Here is a 27,855-nt window from a genome sequence, read left to right on the forward strand (position 1 = left end):
TCAGAGTTTCAAAATTCAGTTGTACAATTAAGTAACAAAATTCAAGCCAAATGAGACTTTACACAACGCAGAAGGTATGTTGTTGCTGCTGGTGGTTTAAGGTCTGAGGACAGAGGGTCACGTGTTGAGTTTTGAATCGACCACGTGGCTCGTTCAATTCTCTTAGAGCATCGTATTTCTCTTGTACTCTCTCGTATATGAGCAAACTGTACCGGGTTGCCAGCATATATTTTATTATTTTGATGAGAAGTTTTATCACATTAATCTATCGTATGGGTTGGACATTACATGGATTCCAATGAACAATGAAAAAATATTCAACTTTCACAAAGATTGAATGTCTGTGTGTTTGGCAGCCTTGTCGAGCCAATTTAATTTCTCTCTCCTGTTTCAGAATGCTATCAGGAAACCAAAGCGAAAAAAATGGTGGATGCATTGAAACTGACTTTGTTTCACAGAAAAATACAAGACTTTCTTTTTATCGCGATAACATATATGTTTTTATGTTCTAATCGCATCTAAACTAAATTATCTAGACTTTGTCACGGTAGATTTATGATACAAGCCTTCAAAGCCGAGATATTCGATGAACAAGTAGAGGTATGCATTTCCGAGCGTTCCAATTTTCAGCAGTTCTTCAGCCAGAGAAAAACAAAACACGACTGCTAAACTCAATGAATCATTCTGAAAATTTCACAGAATATTCTCAACTAAATTTCGAAGACATTGTCAGGTGGGTTTTTCTATTTTCTGCACCGTTTCTAAGAAAATTTAATTTGAAATGGGAAAATAGCAAAAAACCTACCACTTTACGGCACTGTCCTCAACCCTTAAGGCCCTCATCACGACGACAAGTCCCGTCTAACACACTAGAAAAAAATATCGGTATTATACCATGGTTTATTTTTCAAACACCTTTTAACACCGGAACTGATATGTATTCGACTACCTCAAAACTGTCGTCTGTGTGTGAAAAAGGCTAGAAAAAGTGATGAGTTGTCTTTTTGTTTCCGAAATTTTAAGAAAACTCAGTGACGTCTCGTCCTCATGTGCACCTCGTGCACAGCACAACCGGTCAAACTGAAGGAATGAAATGATGAAGGAATGAAATGAAAAAAACATGAAATGATTTTTTTAGAACTTATTCGATGAAAGCAGGTCGGATGGTACCGAATATAAATTAATGAACGATTTTGTCCACAGCACAATATGGACAAATTCAGCCTAAGCTGCATGCGCTTGCTGGTCAATGACAGTCAAACGATCTTTTTATATTGCATTGTCGTAGCGCTCTGAACTCGAGCACTTTTCCTCGTGCACCGAAATTGCGCGTATTTAAATACTTCCAACATACAATTTCAAGTATCTCTTGTCGCTGTGTAAATGTTTTTTCCGTGCACATGATTTACTGCACAGATCCAAGAAGAGAAGGAATTACTCAGCTCAGCTCTGAAATTCGTTGTTCTCTCTGTCACGTTTGGCTCTGTGAGAACTTGTTTCTGAAAGAGGCTTCAATGGCTTATGCTTATGGCAGTTGAAAACAAATTGCTGTCTCCGTTGCTTATTGGCAGACTTTCTCGATGTTTGGAGCGCCGAATACTTCTGTTATATCGATGATACGAAATAAGTTAAATAACAAATCCCCATCCGAAAGTATGTCGGTATTTCATTGTATTGAAAAACACAAGCGAATCTCCATTCCTCAATCTTTAGTTTCCACTTACAACGAACTGTCACAACTGATTCTACCTCATGAGCAGTGCACAACTAGTCAATTTTGTCATGATCCGATGATAACACAAATAGGTTTGTTGCTAACTAGTTACGGTAGTTTTGAATTTTTTGCTAATTTTTTTTAACTATTTCAAGTACTGCACTAAGTTCATGTAAAGTTAACGAAGCACCCTTACCAAATAAGCTTGAAATCCCAAATCTAAACCCAGTGGATAGTTTGTTACTAATTATTTACGGTAATTTTCAATTGGTTACTAAATTTCGAAACCCCAGTTTATAATTTGTTGCTTATTAGTTGCTAATTAGTTCATCTTAGCAACTAATAAGCAACAAATTATAAACTGTTCATTATTCATCTTTTTTCGTATTTTTACGTGTCGGTTTTGCATGATACGATTTGTGCGATGATTCGTTCAAGTCATGCGGTTGGAATTTAGCGGCATTTTGACATTTTGACTCTGGATTTCTCTTTAGTACTCGTTCATACCAAAATTTTAGAGAACTTCAATTTTGAATTATTTGTGGTTGACTCACAATACTGAAAATTGTCTCATAAATTGTTGCACTCATTACGGATGGTATCTCAGAAGGTAGCAACTCAAATAATTCATGTTTTCATAAATATTACTAACGGATTTTTCAAAAAACTTTTATTTGAACCTTGAATAAAAACAAAAAAGTTTGTTTAAGCATGCACTACAAACTGAAACAATTTTGAGAAAAATTTAGAAGAATTTTTCCTTTGTTTCGCTCTAAATGACGGGTTATAATTTCATACACATGTAACCCTGTATTTCCGGAAATTCTATACTTATTTATGGGAACAAAATACCTTTAATTTAAATCCAAGTTTGTGAAAATATACACACAGACATTCTTCGTACTCGACGAACTGATTCGAATGGTATATGACACTCGGACCTCCATTTAAAAGTCGGTTTTCACAGTGATTGCATCTCAATCTATATTAAAAAAAAAAAACAAATAAGTTTCGTAGTATTTCATAGTGCTTTATAGTACCGCAATATGACATTAGTAGAAGTTGAACCCGAACCAGATCCGTGCCCGATTAAAAATAAAAACTCGAATCCGAATTTTTCCTGAACTCGAGCCTGACCCGTTCCTGTTCAAAAATAAAACTTCGATCTCTTCCGCTAAGAAAAAAAAAACGTCCAATGGAAGTCCTCCGTTGGTCCAACACGTTGAACCGTTGATCCAATGAATGCTCAATAAATCGTCCAACAGGAGGCCGATTCGGGACCTTCGTTTGCCGATTTTGAAGATCCATTGTTGCGTTATTTTCAATATGGAGGAGTTGGACTGGTTTTACTGGATTGGACTGGTTTACTGGAGAAATTTGAAAGATTTTTTTAATTAACACTACATACCTGTAGAATACTTCTACTTCGCATACATATTTCTACACTATTTTTGTAGGAAAGAAAACATCAACAAATCGTTCCAAAAAACTGAATGAGTATTTCGTTCAGTATGTGTTCTACAAACGCTCTATGACCAACCGATCTAACCGCTTTCTCAGTGGGCTGACCCGAATTCTCCGGGTTAGTTTTCGGGTCGGATTTCTGGTAATTCAATGTTCGAATTCCTAAACCCGAATCCAACTTGTATCCCTTGAAAAAAATTATCCGTTCTTGACCCGAACCCGAAAATTTATATTGGTTGATCTGGGCAGCCGGCTACCGAGAAAAAAATATTGTATTTATCAAACAAACAAGTATTTTCCTACTACTTATTGAATGGACCGATGTATGTAATCTCTGTTGTTTACATTGTAATATTACCGCATATCTGCGTAATAGTTGAACTTTATCATTCAGTTTATAATCTTGAAGAAGAAGAAGAAGAAAAATACCAAACAGGAACTTTTCTCCGAAACTAACCGAAAATTGATAAGTTGAATGAAGGGACAATTTTGTAAAATAGGGGTCTGTCGCTGACGATGTCCAGCCAGTGACTGGCACCAGTAAAGAAGGTGACAAGCGATTATAAATACACTCGCCTACTCAGTACTTGAGCGGAAAATAGGTATAAAGCGAGTAGACTGTGTTTGATGGACAGAGAAGATGTTTGGATGTATGGTATCGGTCGGGTGACGGCCAGGATGTAGACCATGTTCGATGTATGTCTGACTGCATTGTAGAGTGTCTTTGACAAGGTTATGACAATATGATTTGTAATATTGCAATGCTAGTACTATTTGGAAAGCAGGACCGATGATTACACCAGTCCCTAGACCGCACCAAAAATAACATTTATCGGAATGCATCGGTAATTGTGAACGGCATGTGAATTATCTTTGCTCCAAATACGGCAGTTCTGCATGTTGACGTATCCATTCAAGCAAAAAAGCGTCTCATCCGAGAGAACTTTTCGCTATAAACAGTTTTAATTGAACACTGGATTTGGGAATAGATTTCCACGATTTGGAAGCGTTGTTCTGGAGTTAACCTATTCATGATAATTTTCCTAACTATTTTGAGTTGAAACGTCACTTTACCCTGACAAAACAACTTTCAGACAGTAGAGTAATCCGTATTGAAAAAAAATATCCGTTACGGTTTGGCGATTTAATATTATTACCAAAGAACTAAAAAATCGACCGAAAAAGTTTGAAAATGACTAAAACTATAATCATTATTGGACACTAACGAATGATGGCAGAGCAGTTGAATGTCACTTGACGAGCCATTTCCGATTGTCTGAGCGCAATGGGAAAAAATCAAGAGGTTGGTAAATGGGTTCCACACAAACTAAACAAACGACATGTGGAGATGCGAAAAACTCATTGTGAAATTATTTATTAATTTTGGTTGGTTTGATGTAAAGGACTACATCAAACCAACAAAAAATAATAAATCGTTAAAAATAATTACGGTTTGATTTTCCCGTACCAATCTGCTTCTGGTAGGAAAGAGCAGACTATCAAACAGTCTTCAAAGGGTTTGTCGCTGATGATAGCCAGGCAGCGACTGGCACAGTAGAGAAGACAACAAAAAGCAACGTCTTGGCATTACATTCCTTTTGAGGAATTTGGCCTTTCTGTTTTAACAGACTTCGCCGCCGATTCTTAGCGTACAGAATCATTGCAATGCTAGTACTATGATCCTACTTACTGACACTATGAATCCTTTCAGATCGGGGCTTGAACATATGACAACTTGCGTTTAAGACCAGCGCCGTATACATTGAACTGCCAACCCGGGCAGCAAGTGATTGTAAATGTACTGTCCTATACAGTGCAGTGCTTGAGCGGAAGAATAGCGAAAGAATAGGTATTTGGATATATGATACCGGGAGTGAGGCGGCTAGGATTTAGACGATGTTCGATGTACGCTTACCAGACCCAGTCGTGTGATAGAGCCGTGTTTATCACAGCTTCAGGATGACGAAATGGTAACGCGTATGCACGGTTTGCGTAAAAGCGCAAGTTCGAGTTCAATATCTGAGCGTATCTTTTTCCAAAAAATAATCTTTTCTGTAAGTTTCTCATTCATTTGGCTTCTTCAATATATGTTTCCACTCAGTCATTGCAAAAACTCATTGTGAAATGTTTCTTTTACGTTTCGAATGATAGAATTTTTGGCATTTGTAGGTTTGTTCAGTACAATGGGAAAAACATATCAACTCTTGTCGGTACCATATCCAGTGTATTCGTATATCAGTCCCATTTATCGACAAATTTTCCAAATTGAATTGAAGACAAAGCAAAATCATTCTGCAGCATGACTACGCCCTTGTACATTCAGTCAAATTGGTTAAAGAAACAATTTCTACAACTTGATTAGGAACTCGCACCACACCCGCCATATTCATCAAACTTGTAACCTTCTGATTATAATCTCTTTTGACCGATGGGACAGCGACTGGCAGAACAACACTTCCAAACTTTCAAAAGGTGTACGGAATGAAGGTTTTTTTTTTGAGAACAGCATCCATCAATTGCCCAAAAGATGAAAAAGTGAGTTGAAAGCGAGGCACGATATTTCGCCAAATATTTTAAATTCTTCATATGCTGACACTGCCACCTACTTTAAATCCATCAAGTCCTCAACTTGGCTTGTAGATCAAACTGCAGACTGCCTCATTTCGTGCTTTCGCGGCAGTAAACGAAAAAGTAAGTTCACAGTAATGTGCTGATCTAGAATAAATCAACTTTCATGAATGCTGGTTCTGCTTATTAAAATGGTACTTTTTTGGTTCTTCAAAATGAAACCCATACCATATGGCTCAAAATTTTGCTTTTCAACCGAGCACATAAGCTTAGTAATTCATTAATTATGAAATCCATGCGAAGCAAAGAAATCAAATTATGATTCTTTCCAGTATCCTTGACCTTTTGCTTTACCACTTTTTTTTGAGCGTCAACATTTTGGTATGACCAGTTTGTTATTATTACACAAGTTTACGTGCATTTTTCTCAATGTAGACAAAATAAAAAGCATCCGCTCGTTCTCTTTTTGTTCACCTGCTCCATTGAAAATGTCGTTGAAAAAAGTTTATTTCTTACACCGAACTTTTTCCCTGTCGATACTGGTTTGTTAAACGAATCGTTTCTCATTTCATTGTGGTTACGTTAAACTTTTTCTCCGATCATAACCAGTATCATTGTTGATAAAATTGTTGTCTTAATATATTCCAAATACGAATAAAAAATTGCAGAATCTGTCGGAACGGAAGGTCAAGTTCCACATCCCAATGTAGTACCGGAGCTATAATTCTTACTCGCAAAAATCCTTTCCTCGATACTCGACATTGCAACCTACAAACACACACACACACCCAGTAGGCACCTGGTAACGAAAGCATTTCTGTCGGCCAACTGGGTAAGGGTCATGTCGGTGTTGCCGCGATTTTTGGGCCATGCCCGTCAACGATTGCACCATGGTCACGATTGCCGAAACTTGCTGCTGCTATTGTTGTTGGCAAGCGGTATGTGCGGCAGAGGTCTGGAAAGACGTAGACGAAATTTCCTTGCGGTGGGGCCACGTTTTACAAGGCTGTACATCCTTGCCCATTTCCGTTGCTTGTGCATCCTCGTCGTTTCGTTGGAACCCGTCTATCCAACTTTTCCTGGTTTCCTTGTTCATTCAAGCCGTCGCACTTCAAGCCAAGCTCTCGAATCTGCGAACACATACAGCGGGGATCCGTAGGGCGCATGTGCACTGTTTTGATTGAAAAATTCGTTTTGTTGTTTGGCTTCGGGTTTCGGGCTTTTATGTAATGTGCCAGTCAGGCTACCGCCTATTCGCGTCTGCGAGACTGATAGCCGAGGTTCAGTCTTCTGGTTCTGGCGTTACACTTCGGTCGTACACAGTCCGTTCGGTTTCCACCGCATCATAACTAGGTCGTGTTGTGCTGGGCAAATTATGAATGAAAGACACGGACACTTTATATGAAAGAACCTGTGTCCGTTTTGTTTATCAGTGAACTACGAAACAAAAAGAATGACGATGGCGGCGCTCCCTTGATTACGTAAGAAAAGGGATTTCCTCCTGTGCAGGTGAAACGGCGACCTGAACAACTGCGGCGAAGAAAAGGATTTCCGTGGTTTTCATCAACCACGCTAACTACGCTTTTGCTTCCGTGCGCTTGAAATTATCTAGCAGCTACGTGATTTGTGGGAAATACGCACGCGGGGGTGTCGCTTCCGTGAGCTTGATTTATCGTAAACAAACGAATTATTACACTTCCTGGCCCGTTTCTTCGGCTCCGAATATTAACCAGAACGGTGAGTAGGCATTCTATCATTTGTTCACTTTTAGCAGTTTTGTTTATCTATGATCGAGGAACCCACAATAAATAATCCATTTCACCGTGCGGTCGATTGTTGTTTACCGTTTGAATTAGATTTGCACATTTCGTGAGAAAGTTCAAGGATATTTCATGACCATTTTTTCCTATGGTAAGCATTGTAGACCATTGCAATAAGATTTTTATCTTATTTTAAATGATCTTTTGTCTCTCCCATATAGAAAGGATATGCAATCACTTGAAAAAAACGACTGCTAAAATTTATGTATTTATACAAATCGACTCATTTCGTCGAGTTGAACAATTTATGTGTGCGCATATGTCAATTAATCTCACTCAATTTTCTCAGGAATGGTTGAGCCGATTTGCACAAACTTAGATTCAAATACTAGGTCTTATGGTCCTGTATGAAATTTCTCAATTTTAAAATCCGACTTCCAGCTCTGGGACTACAGGGTGAAAGTGAGAGAGGAGCACAGGTTTACGGTGGGCTCGTTTAATTTCGTTTGAACGGGGTTTAAACCAACCAGCTGGAATTAAAACAAAATCTTTGTCTCTGTAATCCATATTCGAATAGACTTTTTTTTAATTTATTATATGTTGATCCATGAAGCTAGTCAATAAATTCTTCTTTTTTCGGTTTTTAACGATATCAAACTAACAAGAGATTATAAGAGGAGAAAGAATATGAGATCATAGAGCCATAGTACTCAAGGAAGAGCAAGGATGTGAAGAATAAAGTGCGGAAAAGTGAGACGTGACAAGGGTCATTTAAGTAAGCAGAAGGCTTCTCGTATCTAAACTTATACCTTCTACCAGAGGAGTCGAACTTAGGCATCTTAGCGATACGAGTCATCCGAGTCTCTGATATGTCAGAAAGTAAAGGCAAAGGTCGTTTGCCATTTACTGTCCGAACCGGCAAAAGTAAAGTTACGAGAAGTTGTCACATTCTGCCCACGACGGTTTCTCACACAATGTGTTTCATTGTGTTGATGTTTTCGCATACAGTTAGTTATAACACCGAATTGGAAGATTTGTCCGAAACTATTGCTTGAGTCCCTGGAGTTGTAGCGTATGGCTATGCGTCCCAGGGTGCAAGCGACACACGGACAGCGCTCCATTCATCGCTGTGTGTGATGGAATCCTATCAAATTTTTACTTATTACTTTTTTATTTATGACTTCTGGTCAGTCAGTAATTTTTATTTTTTTCGGTTTTAACGATATCAAACTAACTAGAGATTATAAGAGGAGAAAGAATATTAAATCATAGAGCCATAGTATTCAAGGAAGAGCAAGGATGTGAAGAATAAAGTGCGGAAAAGTGTAGAAGGTAAAAGTTTTTTTTTTTTTTTTTTAATTGCCCACCACACTCCCCCACACCAAAAAGCTCAACAAGGAGCCCCCTGGTAATGGACGCAACTAATCTCAGTTCATTAACACTGTCAAAATTTTAATACGAACAAAGAAAACCAAGAAGAACTGAGATTAAAACAATTTATTCTAAGATGTGCAATTAACAAATTTATTGATGTGGAATCCCAGTGGAAATAAGTTTCCTTTTAAGGGATCCACGTTTAATATCTAACATTGAATAATATAATACTGTTGACGTTTAACTAACATTGATATACAGATAGATTACGATTGTTTAAACTTTACGCTTATTGTATAAAAATTTCATTCAGTCTTTGTCTAAAGTAGTGCTTCAATCTAGATCTAAATATGGTACGGATGTTGATTTGTTGTATGTCAAGAGGAAGTGCATTAAACTTTGTAGGACCAACAAACAGAATACGCCTTTGGCCCAGAGTTGTGGTTGTTCGAATGCGTTGCAAGTGGCCATTACGGCGCGTCGCGTACAAATGGTTTGGAGTTGAAAACTGTATGTTACGATGTGTCGTGGCATGCAAGGTGTCATGAACGAACAACAAGGTTTGCATGTCACATAAGTAAGCTATTGGTAGAGCATTATGAGCTTGGTCGGAGTACAATGAAAACGTAGAGAACAGCAGAGATCTATTAAAAATAGTTTTAAGACACCTATTCTGAAGAATTTGTAATTTTTTCAGATGAGAGCTAGCTGCACGGCCCCAGACCGATACAAGATAATTAAGTTGTGAGTGAATATAAGCATAGTTCAATGACAATAAATTAGCGTTGAAATATTTGTCAAGGACATCTAGGTCACTGTTCATCGAGCTTATAATGGTACTGATGTTATGATGGGGATAGAATAAGGCTGTATCATCGGCAAAGAGTCTTGGAGTACCGTTAAGATTCAAGTTGCCTAAATCATTTATGTATAAGAGAAATAATAAAGGTCCTATATTACTACCTTGTGGTACACCAATTTTCGTAGGAGCGAGGTTGCTACGTTCCCCATCAATGGATACAAATTGTTGCCTATTTGTCAAGTAACTACGAATAACGCTGTTTGCAATGCCTCTGATACCATAACATTCGAGCTTTTCGAGTAAAATCGTGTGGTTTAACGTGTCAAAAGCTTTTTTAAGGTCAAGAAATAAGGCACCGACAATATTCTTACGATCTATTTCACTCATTATCTTGTCAACTAGTTCTATAATAGCAGTTTGTGTGCCAGAACCTTGTCTAAAACCGTATTGAAATTGGTAGAAGACGCTATGTTTATTTAAAAAGTCAAGCAATCTGGTGAAAGATACGAGAAGCCTTCTGCTTACTTAAATGACCCTTGTCACGTCTCACTTTTCCGCACTTTATTCTTCTCATCCTTGCTCTTCCTTGAGTACTATGGCTCTATGATTTCATATTCTTTCTCCTCTTATAATCTCTAGTTAGTTTGATATCGTTAAAAATCGAAAAAAATAAAAATTACTGACTGACCATAAATAAAAAAGTAAAAAAAAATAGAAAAAAATAAAAAAAATAAATTCTTCTACCATGCAGGTCTCATTAGTTTATAACCAAACAAACTCATTTAAGTCGATCCGAGTTCGATTTAAAAAAATCATATCTCATTGAATGCGGTTGACCTTTATCCAGTTTCAAAAATGAAGTATAATGAAAGTTCAGAATGTCCAACCGTCATAAAATTTACGGAATAGATATGTGCGAAATTTTCAAAACAGATTTTCAAGCAATTTGAACTCGTAGGGCTAACTTATGATCTAAAAAAACGTACTATAACTGTCACCAGGTTCCGGTTATGGAAACAGATTGCAAAAAGCTCCAATATGTAACTTGCATCGATTTCTCATGAAGTGTGAATGAATCCCAAAATAGAGAGGCCTTCACCTTGCCTGTCGATATTTGAGTCACCGAACGCCTTGATCGGTCCATTCAACTTAGGCATATAATGATGGATCCATGCTTCATCCATTGTAACATATGAACGTAAAAATTCCGATTTATCACGCTTAAACACAGCCAAACACATTTGTGAACCAGCGCACAGTGTTACAGATGCTGCGAAAACTCGGATTTTTTTACTCTTATGCAAAAATTATGTTATTTATTTGGATCAGGGTCATTTCGCCAAAAGCCGTTTCATCGAAAGCCATTCCGCCGAAAGGGTTTTTTCGCCGAATGGGCCACTTCGCCGAATGCCATTTTGCCGAAAGCCATTTCGCCGAAAATTTAAAATAGAGACAAATGAAAGATGATAGGCTTAACACCTGTTTTGTTGACCTACAATTGTACTTCTTGAATAAATGGATTTGACCTTGATTGTTTATTGTATTCTTGAATAAAGATTGATTCATGAACCTCAGAACAGAATTCCCAAGAAAGCTTGTTGACTATTAGTTACTAAGCATCAAAGCAATTGCATACACGTATTTACCAGGCAAATGTATGTGATATTTTCCGTTTACTAAGTGAAAATGAAAAAATATCTAACGCAGCTTCGCCACATTGTTTTGGTTCGTGTGCTGCTCGACTTATAGTCCCGGGTTGGCGGTTCAATGCATAGGGCGCTGGTCTTACAAACCAGTTGTCGTACGTTCGAGCCCCGACCTGGAAGGATTCGTAGTGTCAGTAGAATCGTAGCACCAGCCATGCACTGGTTCTGTACACTCCGAATCGGCTGCGAAGTCTGTTGAAACAGAAGGTCAAATTCCACTACAGGAATGTAATACCAAGGCTTTGCTTTGCTGTCCGACCTCGCTACTATTCGTTCGTACCTAACTAAACTAAAGAAACCTATCTTTGAGTAGTCCGGGCAAACGAGGCGGTTACAGGTTTGTATGCAAGAGGCCGCCGCTTCCGACGGCGGGTCGGCGGCCAACTCAGCTAGCGTCGCCTCGGCGGCTTTGTGCTGTCGAGCCATGTTGGCTTTGATTATACACACAAAAAAATGATAATATGATGTATTCGAAATTACCCTTTTGGTGAAATGTCCTTTTCGGCGAAATGACCCTTTCGCCGAAATGACCCTTTCAGCGAAACGACTTTCGGCGAAATGACCTATTCAGCGAAACGACTTTCGGCGAAATGACCTATTCGGCGAAATGATTCGCTCCCATTTATTTGTATATTCATTATTATCGGACATTACAGTCTAAATGATTTGAGTCACTTCCGGTGAAACTCTCAACGGGTGGGCACGTTGCATCGTGTTAGTCCGGAGAAAATTCGAGTATTTCGCAAGAAAGGATTTTCAGCCGTACTGTGACGATTCGACGCAGCCACACAGCGAGATTTTCGCTTGTAGTCAAGTGAAAATAAAGTCCATTGGACTATAAACGAAAATTAACTGGCAATATAGCCTTAGTTGCTGTGCCATCAATTCGGCGTCATCTCAAGTGAGGTGACGCCAACCAGAAAAAAAGAAGAAGAATGATTTGAGTGGGGAAAAGCCCGTTGAAGTTTACCAACAACATCCCAATTGCACTATTCTCAAAGAAGCATAAAAATCATTATCTTTTCCAAAACCTCAAACTAACGCATAAAACATACATAACTATTATTTATAAATAAAAGTTAATAGATAATGTACATATTACAAAAGTTGTAGTATACGTAGATCGGATGCGTAGACTACATCTACAAAACTTCAAGAAATCAAAAATCGTTGTTACAAAATTTTTGAATGAAAAGCTCGACAACAATTTTTCAAATTTGGGTTCTGTGATAGCTAGTTCGTTCCTTTTATAGAAAATGTATGACTCAAAGACGATGTTTTGTGTCTAGAGTTTCAAGTGGTCTGAATTTAGACGTAGTGTGATGTATTGATTATTTCTTAGATGTAGAGTAAAAGGACTTAAGTATATTTAATCGAACAAAAAAGGTTAAATTTGAAACAAATTGTATACATAAAACATGTCATTAAATGTGTTATCGAAGCAATTTTGAGTCATGGTTTTGCATGATGCTCTTTAAAGCGAGTTTAGGGTTCCCTCTTTGTATTTTTTATGCCTCTCAGTAGTAATTATTTTTACAAAACCATGTTTAGTTCAGCAAACAATGAGTGTAGATTTTGTTCTATTATTCAGCAGTAGCTCGGTAGTATTCACACAACAAAATATTAAAAAATATGTTAGAAATTCTCATCATGATTTTTGTAGAATTTCGAGGTTACTTTAGGGAGGTTTTGAATATCTCTAATTATTAATTTCATCATTCTGTTTTTGTAATCTTATTTTGGAGTATGTTTTTGACCAACATTTGATGTTTTATGGTGCAAAACTTATTGCATATTTTTGTTTTCATTTAACTATCTGAGGTGGAACCTACTTGATAATGAAAAAAACTGTTTTTTTAATTCTATTCTATGTATTTTGGTCGATACACCTGATGTACCCATCTCTTGAGGTTGGGGACATAAAATAGTCCGAGTGAGCCGAACCCGGCGAATAAGATAGAAGGGGAAGCATTTGAAATTCCAGGTTTTAGAGTCCCATACAAAAAAAAACAGAATATTATTTGAACACGATTTTCGGTTCCGGAATTACAGGGTGTTATGTTCTAGAAAATGCTGATATGTGCACTCACTTTTCTCGGAGATGGCTTATTCTATTTTTACAAACTTAGATGCAAATAAAAGGACTAAAGATGCCGTAGAAAATTCTTGAATTTCATATTGATCCGACTTCCAGGTCCGGAATTAAAGGGTGATTAGAAAAATTTAAATTTCAAATTACTTGCTCAATTTTCCCATAGATGTCGTGACCAATTTTCACAAATTTAGATTGAATTGAAAGGTTCCATTCCATATTTCTGATAATCATCTACATCCTATTACCGGTTCAGAAATTACCGGATAGCGTGTGAAAAAATTTTATACCTCCACTTAAAGCGGCGAAGCAAAAGAGAGAAAATTGATTTTTAATTGTGCTCAAACTGTTCCAATTTGTGGGCCATGTTTGGTTTGTTCTTCCGGAAATAGTGGTCTAAAACACCAAAATGTATTTGTCGAAATACGAATGGACTTTAGGGTCCTCCTACTTAGTATTGAACATCAGGAACTACAACTTTTTCAGGCACAAATATTCTGAATCAAATCAGCTATAATTAGCTAAAACTACGAATTTATACCTTTAAATTTCACGTCTAAATATCTTAAAATGCCAGTTTTATTGCTCTTGAGCTACAAAATAGTTTCTGGTGTTTGAATGAATTCATCGAAAAATTGAAGTTTGGTTAACACCTTTAAACTGGTATAAAAAGTGTTTTTAGAATGACACTTATCAAAATGACGATCATAGGTGGTTTATAACTTTTATTTAGTGAAACCACACTTTCACGAGTTTTGGTCACTATCTGTCGTGTGATGCTTAGTTGCATATAACCTTTTTCAATTCTTATTTACGATTCGTCTTCGGCTCGTCAGTGCATTGGCAGTTCATATTGTACTGCTGCACAGTGATGGGAAGTCGGACAAATCCTTAGAAACTGTTATTCTATACTTCACATTCACATTCTCTAACAGATAGCATAACTTAATTTTTATTCCAATAATCTTTCCAAATATGCGTTAGAAAGTAACTGTAATACCGCTTTAGTATCAGTATGTGCCATTTAGCTGAAGCGTAAACAGCAATACTTTGTTTTGGTAGGAAAATGTCGAATTTTGTGATCAATTAATTGTTTTTGTGGGGAGTTCTTCTTAATTATTTCCAAATGAAGAGACAGTCGCTGAAAGAAGTCATCGTATTTTTGTGGAAGTGTATTGTGAGCTTGCTCTAGCTGAGCGAACGTTATGAAAGTGGTTTACACGGTTTAGAAGTGGCAATTTTGATTTGGAAGACGAAGAACGAGCCGGAGCGTCACTGAAGTTCTAAGATGAAGAATTGGAACCATCGACAACGCAAGAAGAACTTGCAAAATTATTGGTAGATACTTAGCCAGTCATTCACTAACATTTAAAAGCAATGGGAATGATCCAAAAGGTAAGCGATTGGGTGCCGTATGCATTGACCATCCTGTGATTGGTAGAATCGGGAATTTTAGTGAAAAACCGGAAAAAAAATTACAAGCTCAAATATGAGTAACAGTTGTTAACATCATGATTTTTTTTCATCAAGTGTAAAGTAGGAGGCAGTTCTCAATTTTTTTTTTGTTCAGTAAAAGTCTTTGGGGCCTTCATGTTTTCAAATTTGTAAACGATGGCCTTATTTCATCACAATTCGCCTTAGTGATGTCATCTTGAGACAATATTTGTGTTATGCTCATATTTTTGTGAGATGTCAATAGATCTCACGAAATTAGAAAAGTTGTCGACTTTGATCTAATCCACGGTTAGCAGGGAGTATTTGAGTTCCTTCTTTTAGAGCTAAAACTGGCCCAGTATCGAATCTTAGAAAGATTATGAATATGGAATCTATGTTTAATTTTCTTTGGTCCCTAACTATTCCATAGTGGGATCACAAGAGCTTTAATATTGATGAAGATGAAGGAGAATTGAATTTAGTTTGAGCCTTTGGAACTGATAGACTCTTAACGTAATAACAATTCAAATTAGTCATGTGCATTTCAGCACAAACCGGTACCGAAGCGGTACCAAAATCCCTGAATGACTACAATCTGTTGGTCAATTTGTTTTGTTCTTTCGGTACGTCAGGATAGACGTCGGTGCAAATAAGTGATTTGCCAATAGCAGATACTTTACGTCTGCCTAGCGGATTATGTTGATCCGCGAGGTGGCATTAGCAATTCGACCTAATATGCTAATGCACTGATGAGCTGAATGCGAAACGTAAAATAAACCAAAATGTGGGCTTTAAGTTGAGGTTAAAAAATTTATTCAATAAAATATTAAATGGACGTTTTTTTTAAATTTTGTTTTTCAATTGAAATTTATTCAACTTTTTTTACAGCGTATATTTTTTCGTAAAAGTGCCCAATCGGTTTTCTACAATTTCTTCTGGGACATCATTTTTGTACAATTTAAGGTCTCGAGTCGAATTGGTCTTTGTGTCTATGCAAAATAAATGTTTTGCGATACTGAAAACGTTTGCAAAGCTTCATCCGAATCGGAGTATGATGAAGTCTGATGACTTGCCAATCATTTCTGGAATTGCTCTGTTTTTTTCTATATGAGTTATATTAACTGTAAATTCTTCATTTTTAAAAAGACCCTAATCAGATTTACGTTGATTTTCGAAATTATTTTTAAACGAAAATATTCCAAAAAACTCTTTTTAATCCACCTAGTGGTGTAATGATGCCTGATGATAGTTCCGGAACCGAAAGTCGGACCCGGATGAAATAAAACAGCAACCTATGAGAGTATAGGAACTTTTATATGAGCCTATGTTTAAGGAAATCGATCAAATCATCTCTGAGAAAATTAAGTGAGTCTCGTTTTAGAGCTTTTGACCACTATTCCCGGTACTTCTGGAGCCGAAAACTTGGAACCAGCATAGCCGAAGTCGGTTCGTATAGTAAGTAACTAATATAGCCTACGAAATAAAATAAGTTTTGAGTAAAATCTAGACAAATGTTATCCTTTCTTTTCCATCGTCGCTCTAAATGACGGTATTTTGAACACACTTTACCCTATGAAAACATGATGGAATTCAATAGCAATCTATGAGATTTTTTATTTTATGAGTGACATTATTTGACACATACTCACACACATACACGCACAGACACATACATTGCTCAGCTCAATGAATTGTGTCGAATGATATAGGACACTTTCTATATGAGAAAGGCAATAAGTGTACTTTTATAGAAAAGCATCGTTATCATGATTTTGTAATAACACTAATAAGTAGGTACAAATTAAATAAAAGATTCACAAATTTACATAATTTTCACCTGAAATATATAGATTTAAATGATTCAACTATGCACGCTATACGAAATTGAACAAAGCTCACTGCGAACGGAGCAAAGTCGCACGTATCGACGCGTACCAATTTTGCATCGTCATTTTGAATGACGATTTAAATGTTTTGACAATTTCCCTATAATTTCGGAACCGGAGGTCGGATCTGGACACACAGAATCTTTAAAGACAATGAGAGCCTTAATTTGAATCATGATTTGTGAAAATCGGTGGAACCGTTGGTGAGAAATTGAAGTGAGTTCCGTTTTTTAGAGCTTTTCTTCACTATTACCGGTGCTTTCGGAAGCGGAAACCGGGAACTAATCGTCCCCATATAGTTTTATATATTCACTAACTAACAAAATCTGTCAACTAGATGAATTTAGTAGTAAGTTTTATAAAAATGTGCACCTCGTTTCGCTATCGCTTGTGAAAAAATACTCATGAAATTGAAAATTTTCACTATTCGCACTATAATACCGAAACCGGAAGCCGGATCTGGATCAACTTTTTTCTTTGGATATTTTGAAGAATATCAGAATCTTTCATTTGCTTTTTAGTTTGTGAAAATCGGTTCAGAAATTTTCGAGAAATTACGCATTTTTTCATAAATTTGCACATATTTCGTTGTAATTCCGGAACCGGAAGTCGGATCCAAATGAAATTCAGGAAAATTTTATGAGATTATAAGATTTTTTATTTGAATCTAAGTTTGTGAACATGGGTTCAACCATCTCTGAAAAACGCGTGTGATTTTTTTTTTGTGCATATCACCCTGTGATTCTGGAACCGGGAGTCGGAAATTTAACAGCAGTGTATGGAACCACAAGACCTTTCATTTGAATCTGAGTTTTATGAACATCGGTTCAGCCATCTATGAGAAAATTGAGTGATATTATTTGTCACATACATACATACATACATACATACATACACACACATGCACACACACATATGCACACACAGACATTTTGTGATCTCGACGAAGTGAGTTGAATGGTATGCGACACTCAGCCTTCCTAGCCTCGGTTGTAAAGTCGGTTTTCACAGCGATTGCATAACCTTTGTATATGAGAAAGGCAAAAATTAAGGTGGAATGTAGCGGAATGCGAAAACCACCTCAATACGAAACAGCAGCGCGCAAGCAATAAAATAATGCGGAAAAGTTTACGTAAACTTTTTCAAATTTCGGTTGTTTTAGCTAATATTTTATTATTTTGAGTCGCATTTTCAGATTCTTTGTGAAATTCTGCTACAAACACTACTTTTCAGTTCTAAAATCATCCCCGTGGAACGGAACAGTAACCGTCTATACATTTCAAAAACCAATTACGGCTCGACAAAGCAAAATTTCAAAATTCTAAGAATACTTAGTTATGATAAATTTGATTTCGAAAACTTAAGTGTTTTTGGTTTTTCGAAAAACTGTCTAGTTTTTGAATAATAATGATCAATTATTCAAAAACTAGACAGTTTTTCGAAAAACCAAAAACACTTAAGTTTTCGAAATCAAATTTATCATAACTAAGTATTCTTAGAATTTTGAAATTTTGCTTTGTCGAGCCGTAATTGGTTTTTGAAATGTATAGACGGTTACTGTTCCGTTCCACGGGGATGATTTTAGAACTGAAAAGTAGTGTTTGTAGCAGAATTTCACAAAGAATCTGAAAATGCGACTCAAAATAATAAAATATTAGCTAAAACAACCGAAATTTGAAAAAGTTTACATAAACTTTTCCGCATTATTTTATTGCTTGCGCGCTGCTGTTTCGTATTGAGGTGGTGTGAGAAATGCACGGTGGGCACGGTGGCATTATATCGTGAGCAAAAATTTCATATAAAATAATGACGCGAATTTATGCAGCATTGAGTTTTGTGTTGAAATAAAAACGAGTTGCATGCAATACAATGGGTATTGTAAGAAATCGTTTATTTTCTAAGTAACTGTCACTTATAATGCTAAAAATGTCTAACTCTGTTGGGCTCAATGCATTGAAGCAAAAATGCTTGGCTGTGTAATATCATATAATAGGTATAATTTTAGATTGTAGCAATGTTTATAGCGAAACTAAAACTTCAACCTTGACAGACTATTGAATTCAATCGTTCTTTTAAAGAAGAATCCATGCTTGCTACTAAACTCAGGCATATACATGGTTAGCAAGTTAGTCAATACATATACATGTAACCTCATGTTAGTCATTCATAATTAATAATTATTCATAGCTGTAGTGTAAGAGTAATCACTATCAATAACGATTGAATTAGCATATATTCAAAATGTGAAGGATTCAAAAATCCATTACGTCCAGTCTTTTTTACAAGCCAACATAACGTGAGGTAAGCCCACTGCGCTCAATCACTGTAAAAAGTTCTGGTTTCAATGTGTCGGTTTTTCTTGTTACGCTTTGTGCGACGGTTCGTTCAACTGAAGCGGATAAAATTTTGCGCGCAATTTATGACGCTACATTTCACCTTAATGTTTCCTTCAACTCTTTTTCTATTAATTCTCTACATATTGAACATTTAATTTTTTTTCTGTGTATAATTTTGAGTGCCCAATCGACAACGCCTTTTTGGACACTATGTATGCACAAGTTTCCACTTTCAAGTTTCGAAGATTGGAATAAAATACTTGGAAAAATAAAAAAAAAAATTTTTAAAATTATTTTTGAGTCAAATCGGCTTTTCTATCTGCGAAAAGTAATAGTTCGCCATACTGAAGACGTGTACGAAGTTTCATCCGAATCCGAGAAAGTTGATCTTATTTTTGTCACTCTTTCTGCTGCTTAATTATTGAATTATTCTCCCGATTCAAATGAATTTGGATTCAGTACAATTTGATGGTTTAGCCAAACGAACGCTGTACGTCTGTAAATTACGTTACCTTTTTAATTATATAATATATAAGGTATGGCCTTTTTAGCGTGAATATTTTTCAGCGTCGATTTGGAAAAAAGGTACATTAAAAAGTGTCATGATTGCAAAAAATAGACTTCTGTTGAATAAGAGCAATTGTTGATGACAAACAGTCGGGGTTAAAGAAATAGCTATAAAAAAGTATATATCAACAACTAATACTGTCATTACTCATTTGGATCTTGAATAAATTATCGATTGTAAGTTACAATGAGATTAAAGTTGTTACACAACTTGTGTTAGCAAACCTCACATTAAGGTGATTACGGACTCATTCTAAATGTACATAAAAATGAATCGTATGAAAGAAATGATCGGTAATTAGTCTGTCGTCTAAATGTGCGGTAATTAGTCTGTCGCTTCCTTGCACTAATCCGAACGTAGAAACTTGGGTGCTCGATGACAAATTATGCAAATTTCAGTCATTAATTACTTCGAACAAATAAATGAGCGTCTTTCTTTCTCAGATATCATAAGAAGACATTTATGAATCTTTATTTATCATTTCAAAAATTAAGCAGAATAACAAATTAGTATATTTCATAAGTATTTAATTAGTACTGCTGTAAACGATAGTCAATTGAATGGCCTGACTTGAAACAATGAAGGGAATTTCTGTGAGTTAAATTAGCGGCGAAATTGGAAATCTCCTTTATAAAGGGTTGGACCAATCATTTTTCCAAACTATCTGCAGGAAACACATGAATGTCAGTAATTTATTGTTTGGCTTCGTTCATCAAAGGTACATTGCGGTAGACCATCGAGAACTCTCCATCCTGGGACTATAAATTATTACTGGACAACTGCCGCATTAGTTAGCCTCTTCATTTGACCTATCCTGTCCCAGTAACTTTCCGCCGGCAGGATTCTTCCGCCGTTCAAGTGCACCGGACGAAAACCTTGCTCCATAGATTAGTCGATTTATTTCGGGCAACAATGTTGGGCACGTTGCATGCTGCTCATGTTCATACAGTATTTTTCGGTTCTATTCACCGCGTCTTTTTTTTGTGTGTGTGCAGCAACTCACCTGACCGAAACAACGTTTTACCTTGACGTTCGTCGGTAAACATTGTTTTTTTTTCGGATTCGATTTCCCCCCACAAAACCCGATTCGTTCACCCTAGCGCTCAAAACGCGTGTTCTGTAGCCTCCGCACGTGCTGCGTTTGAGTGCTGGTAGCTTGGAATAACGATTGCGATCAATCGAGTGCAGCTTAAATATGTTGTGATTCGCAATAAAACATAGCTGCACCTTCGTAAACTTTCGGTACCAGTGCTTCTACGCATTAGAAATCGGAGTAATGTGAATAATGGGAACTAGTACTAGTTTTAAAAAAATCATCAAAAACTCAAGAAAATGAATTGAATAGATAACTTCAACGGGTTTGTCTAATTGTGTTTCACACTCACTACATTTTGAGGTGTACCGACACCAGCAGCGACCACCAACCGTGTGTTTCGATAGCCAAGGTCGAAAACAATTTGTTTGGTTTTGATCAATTGCTGGCTTCATTTTTCATTGCTTTCCTACGATTACTGCCGCTGCTACTGAATGCTTACAATCAACCTTACTACGGCACCATCAATTGTTTATTGTTTCCCTTTTCTTTGACCTTCTTCGACCCCCGCACATCGCGTGCTTTGTTTGTTTTTTTTTGTTTTTGTTTTTTTTTTTCGATGTCGAAGTCGATTGGCTGGTCAATACGGGTCTGTCGATTAGCCGGTTCACTGAATTGGTGTGTTTGATGTGTAGTAATAGTAATAATAGGATTTTCACGTTGGGAGGTTGGCGTCAGGTTGCTGTGTTTTCGCTGCGAGGAATAAATAAGCGGTTTCGAGAATTTGAACTGCGGAGATAATTATATTCGAGTTCACTTGCAATCGAATTCGTTTTTAGGTGAAAACTAATTTTGCAAAATAGAAAACTTACTTGGGATTGAGTTGAATTATTGGGAAAATATTCACATTTCTTTATGTCTTATTTCTAATAAGATCAAAACTCTAGTAATCTAAATAGAACATGACAAATTTTGATTTATCACTAGAGAGACTCTTCAAAAATTTACTAACACACAACGAGAAATAGCTTGAAAATATATAGACGAATAACCTGGACATTATTCAAATCTCGAAATTTTCTATAATCCTTAAAGCTGCTCTTACGATTGAGCTGCCTTGGAGATATGGAAAGTCACCTACTTTAGAGAAAAAACCTATTTTAATCTATCTAGTGGTGTAATGATGCCTTTCTCATACAATTCATTATCTCCTATATAATAAAGTAAGATTATTAAATTAATACAAATTAAAAAGCTCCACAAAGAAACCCTGACGAACAAAAATTTTATTACTACTACATTTAAATACTGCATTTGAATTTAAGTTAGCAAAAATCGATTCAACCTTATTAAAGAAAATAAAATGAGCTTCAATTTAAAGACTTTGACCACTATTTCCGGAGTTTCGAGAAACTAAAACTAAATAGATAACTGCTATATATTGTATCGTATTGTATTATATTTTATTATATTGTGTTATATTATATTATATTATATTATATTATATTATATTATATTATATTATATTATATTATATTATATTATAATATATTATATTATATTATATTATGTTATATTATATTATATTATATTATATTATATTATATTAAGCAGTTTAAGCTAGTACATCGAAATTCTTTATTATTTGGCCGGAAGTTTTTGCTGGAAGGCGTCGAGTCTTCAAAACCAATTCTGCCCTTCTTAACAGCAGTCATGAAAGCTATCTGATAATCAAAGCTGATGGCCATGACCTGCAAATTGTAACAGTTTATCACCTTGTACTATTAGTAGGGGAATAGATGGTCGGACAACATATTTTTATGGGTCTATCAGTTCTGTTAATTTGAGTTTGATTTGATTTATTAGTCAATTTAAAGAATTCGTTACTCGTCACATGATTAATTATGGACAGAATGCTTTTGAAATTAATATTTTTACGCCAAGCATCTCTGGAACCGAAAGTTGGATCTAAATAAAAGTCGAGACACTCAGTTGAATTCAAGATAGTAAAAATCGGTTGAGTCGGACCAAAAGACTTTTCATTTGAATTTAAGTTTATGGAAATCGGTTCAGCCAGTAGAAAATTGAGTGCCATTATTTTCACTTTTTTGGTGCATTTCACCCTGTAATTCCGGAACCGAATGTCAGATCCGAATTCAGGAAATTTGTATGGGATCAAAAGACCTTTCATTTGATTCTAAGTTTGTGAAAATCGGTTCAGCTATCTTCGAAAAAATTGAGTGACATTGTCATTTATTGGTGCATATCACCCAGTAATTCCGGAACCGGAAGCCGAATCCAAATTAAATTCAGAATGAAAGAGTGGCATTATTCTCACTTGTTTGGTGCATATAACCATGCAATTCCGGATCTGGTTGTCGAATTCAAATGAAATTCAAGAATTTTAGTTCAGCCATCTTCGAGAAAATTGAGTGATATTTTCATATTTTTTTCATATGAAATTCAGGAACTTTATAGAGGATCACAAAACTTTTCATTTGAATCGAAGTTTTTGAAAATCAGTTCAGCAATCTTCGAGAAAATTGAGTGACATTTTCATTGTTTTGGTGTATATCACTCTATAATTCCGGAACCGGAAGTGGGATCCAAATGAAATTCAGGAACTTTGCATGAGAGCATTAGACCTTTCATTTAAATTTAAGTCACCTTCGAGAAAATGGACGACAATTTTTATTACTGTTTTGGTGCATATCACCCTGTAATAACACCATACGAATTTTCACTTGAATGCAAGTGTGTGAAATTTGTTTCAACCATCTCTGAGGAAATTGAGTGACAATATTTGTCTCACACACAGACAGAGACATTTGCTCAGTTCGTTGAGCTGAATCGAATGGAATATGACATCCGGCCCTACGGGCTTCGGCTGGAAAATCGGTTTTTACAGTCATTGCAATTCAATTCTATATCCAAATGTCCGAACCTTCTACTTAATACTACTCATAAGGTATAGTACAACGTTAGGACCGTTGGGCCATTGCGTGAAAATACATTTTTTCTTCCTGCCTCCTATTGTGTGATCTTAGACGTAGAAGTAGACGCTTTCGGAATAATTTTTTTTATATATACGTGCTTATTGATCTTTGCTTAAAAATACATGAAAAACGGATCTCTCCACTGGTGACAACCAGTACCAATGGAGAGATCCGTTTTTCACATGTGCAAATTGATTGCCAAGTCATACATTTTTTGGCAAAGTTTGAAATCTTCTGCTTTCTAATGTCTTCTGGGACATGGAACTTACGATAGGTAGTTAAAAACATTCTCCTCCCAAGACACTTGTGGAGTGCGCAGTAGCATATACGGCCCCTAGTAACAGCAAGTGTTGGACTAAAAACTCTTCCCATGCCCTACCCGACCTTCACTCGGATTTGGCTGGTGCCGGAAATGATCATTCTATTCAAGGGTTGCCAGAAGATGTACATTGAAAGATGATTTGCCAATCCCTGGTCCGTTCATCTAGAAATTCTTTTCACAATTTTAGCAGATCCTGATCAGTAACGGATCAAGTAAACCCATATTGTGATACATTTCCGAGTATAACTGCTGGTAGCGTTTGAAATAGACTATTAGTCGTTAGGTGGATTCAAGCTTACCATTATATGCCTGGAATTGATTAACAATTAGAAATTGACTTACAAGTTGCGATTAACACATTCGTTTCGAACTGATCGGTTGAAGTTAAGCTCAACTACAAAAGAGAAAAATAAATTTCGGATGAGAGTCGTCGTCTCCAAAATATCTCAAAGCTTTATCATTTTCAAGTTTGTTGAGGAGACAAAAACATAAGATCGTAACACAAAACGGCCAGAGACAAGCCATTTTAAGTATTGTGCGCGAAGCTAGCTGTACGTGCATTTTTTTCATAATTCCACACAATATATGTTTTTTTTTTCTTTTTTGCGACATTCAGTTAGTCGTTTTAAGTTTGGTAGTAACAAAAAAAAAGTAAATAGTAGAATGATAGCAGAAAAAAAGAGTTTAAAGTTGAAGGAAATAATGGTACTCCAAATTTCTAATACTCTTCTTGATTTATTTTCTTTTCTTTCTAGGTAATGTATGCATAAACCTGAAAAGAGAGCACAATATATACAAATGTTTACAGTATTTAACTGTTTTCTAAGCCGTAAGTATGAAAAAAGTAACATTCTTTACATGAAAATAAAGTAAAACTCATATTCACAAGGATAGGCAAATTACTAAAAGTTCATTCAACTGATCGAGAGAACCGCACAAATGTTTGAAAAAATAAACAAATAAATAAACTTTATTGGAATACGCGCACTCACGCTGTAAAATTTTTACGATGTAGATTGGAAAATAATTATTCCACAATTCAATTCAAAGTGCTCCTGTGGCGTGTGCATGTGTGGCCTTGGGCCTTGTCTCGTTCCGCCAGGGTGGCGGTACCGTATCAAATGTCCGGCCCGGATTTATGTATTTGTTAACACAGTCTTCCGTTTTGGTGGATTTTTTTCCTGTGTGAATGTAAGCTTGTTGTGGCAAGTTGTGCCCTTGCATCGTAACGACCGTCGGAAGCATTGAAATGTGTCCGGAAAGTTCCACGGGAAAAATTTTCTTCGGTTCATTTTCGCGGTTGATTTTTCTGCTTCAAACCGGTCGGTCAGTCAGTCGGGCGCTTTCGTGTCGTGTGTCATGTGAGACGAATTAAGTGGGATTGTTTGCTTGTTCGTTCATTTCCGATTGGTGTGGCGAGCTGGAACTAGGTCATGACTAGGATACCGCATGGCGGTATTATCTACTAAAATCTAGGAATGACGGGATCAGTAAAGTACAATTTTCGCTTCCATCGCCATGTGCTTTCCTATTCAATGCCGAAAGCGTGTGTACTTTCGGGTCGCAACCAGTGACTGTTCACAATTTATTGCCAAGTAAGCCGTATAATCCAAACCTCTTTTTTAGGCTACAACTCGACAGTTTCTGAAAAGTGTAATTCAATTATCTCTAATTAAATATTTGGTACTGCACCGTTATTTCAAATCTCGAAACGTGCTCAATACGTTTCCTAAAAAATGGAGTCATTTATCAACTATTGAACAAAATTCAAATTCTTTTTTTATTTAGTTTCTCATGATCATCTGTTTCCCCAAAATGCAACCTAGCTTGATATGCTAAAACAGTCGAATTTCTCCGACTCGATTAGACCCGTAAAATCCAAATTTCGGCTAGCACCACCTTAACGAAGATAAATTATTCATTCGCTGTTTATGTATAAATTCAAGCACATTTTCTCCGGCGTAGCGTTTTGTCGTAAGTGACCCGAATTCAATGCATATATTTATATAAAGCGCTGGAAACTATGCATGACTGCTCTGCTCATCATACGTGCAGATCTAGCATTAGCAAATGATTCGCTGATATGTTTATGTGTGCGAGACCATGAAACCAGATTATTGAAATGATATGTTTATGGGTTGCATCATACTGACAGCAGAAATGTTGGTTAACGTGGCAGAACTTTAGTTTGATATATTCGCATGGAACTTGGTGTCACTTTTGCAAATATTTATTCACACCGTCACTTTTGCAAATATTTATTTGAACCGAGGCCAGGAGGGTCGAATGTCATACCTATTCGACTCTGCTCGACGAATGTCTGTGTGCGTATGTGAGTGTGACAAATATTGTCACTCACTTTTCTCGGAGATGGTTGAATGATAATTTTCACAAACTCAAATTCAATTGAAAGGTCTTATGGTCCCATACAAAATTGCTGAATATCATTCAGATTCGACTTCCGGCTCCGGAATTACAGGGTGATATGCACCAAAAAAGTAGATATAATGTCACTCATTTTTCCCGGCGATGGCAGAACCGATTTTCACCATCTTAGATTTTACTGAAAGGTCTTAAGATGCCATAAAAATATTTCAATTTTCATTCGGATCAAACCCCTGGTTTCGGAGGTAGAATAATTATTGTAAAAATAAATGTTTCAAGAATATTTTTTGCATAAGCTTCCTCTTCATATAAGCTAGTGAATTTCGCTAGTCAGTAACCAAACGAACATTGATAGTCCCACAAATTATTTGCTTATTTGGGTGTTTTCTAATTATAATTAACGACTAACTTAAAACTAGGATAGTATCATTAGGTAATGTCGTATTGCGGTCGCAGTGGTCTACTTTGACAGATCCAACCTTCAGCTGGCGATCGGCAGTGGAAGGTAAAATGAATATAGCATGAGAATCTTCCAGATGATGTTGGTAAATATCTTTGTTGGCCGCATCCTTCGGGCGGCTTGGGTCAACGGCCAACACCCCCAGGCTACGAAGACCCAGCGGGTGGCCCGTATGTTGATCGTCGACTGAAGCAGATTTCCGTGGGCGATGATGATGATGAAAATCTTGACTCTTATTTCGTGGCACAATATGTTAACATTCTTGTAAAAAACTACAAGAATCAGCCCCATGGGGTTGTTCGAGCCATTGACGTGGAACAAGGCAACCAAAATTTCTAATGATTGACATTTTCAATTATTCGTCACACTTTTAATCCGCAATTGCACGAGAGTCTGCATAGATTGATCTTTATTAGGAACCAACACCGAAAAAGCGAACCCAGATTATAGACTCTATTTGTCGTGATTTGTATTTGTTTTGTAGCCGACGAAATTACATCAGTAGCCCAAATGTATGAAATTATATGTTTGTGATACGGATATCGATATTTAAGCTTCTTTTCGCCAAGCTTGTGTTAAAGTTTTGTATGCAAGCAATTATTTTTATAGCGTTTCTTTACCATTACTACCATTTTGCGATTTCGGTTGCAGCGATAAACTTTTCCTCGTTATCAATCGAACTCATCTTATATAAATTAGAAATTAATCTTATGCACTAAAAATTTACCCTGGGGTAGTTGTCAATTTCTCAGGCTAAACGACATAACATGGAATTTCATCCGATCTTGCATGACACAAGATCAGAGCATACCAATCAAAGCTTCAAATCGTTGTATGGCACTTTTTGTCTTGCTGTCTAGCAACAAGCTACCTCTAGCATGCTACGCGTAGGGCTGAAACGTTAGCTATAATTTCGCTTCTATTTATAGGTTCGCGTGCTTCCAACAGCTTCGCT

The 27,855-nt window shown here is 36.5% G+C and overlaps 1 protein-coding gene across 12 annotated transcripts in view; it reads left to right on the top strand.

Moving 5' to 3' along the window:
* LOC131427691 (uncharacterized) overlaps positions 1-27,855 on the top strand; it is a 242,696-nt gene that overhangs the window by 22,228 nt on the left and 192,613 nt on the right. Inside the window, exons 1-2 of one of the 12 annotated variants that reach the window (XM_058591108.1) lie at positions 7,024-7,483; positions 24,811-24,884. The exons of 10 other annotated variants lie outside the window; for them this stretch is intronic. The gene's annotated coding sequence lies outside the window, so the exon portion shown is untranslated. Of the gene's footprint in view, positions 1-7,023; positions 7,484-24,810; positions 24,885-27,855 lie in introns of those variants that run through there. One more of the 12 variants, XM_058591107.1, reaches the window with a different exon arrangement.

This window comes from Malaya genurostris, chromosome 2 (genome assembly GCF_030247185.1).
Source record: "Malaya genurostris strain Urasoe2022 chromosome 2, Malgen_1.1, whole genome shotgun sequence".
NCBI lineage: Eukaryota > Metazoa > Arthropoda > Insecta > Diptera > Culicidae > Malaya > Malaya genurostris.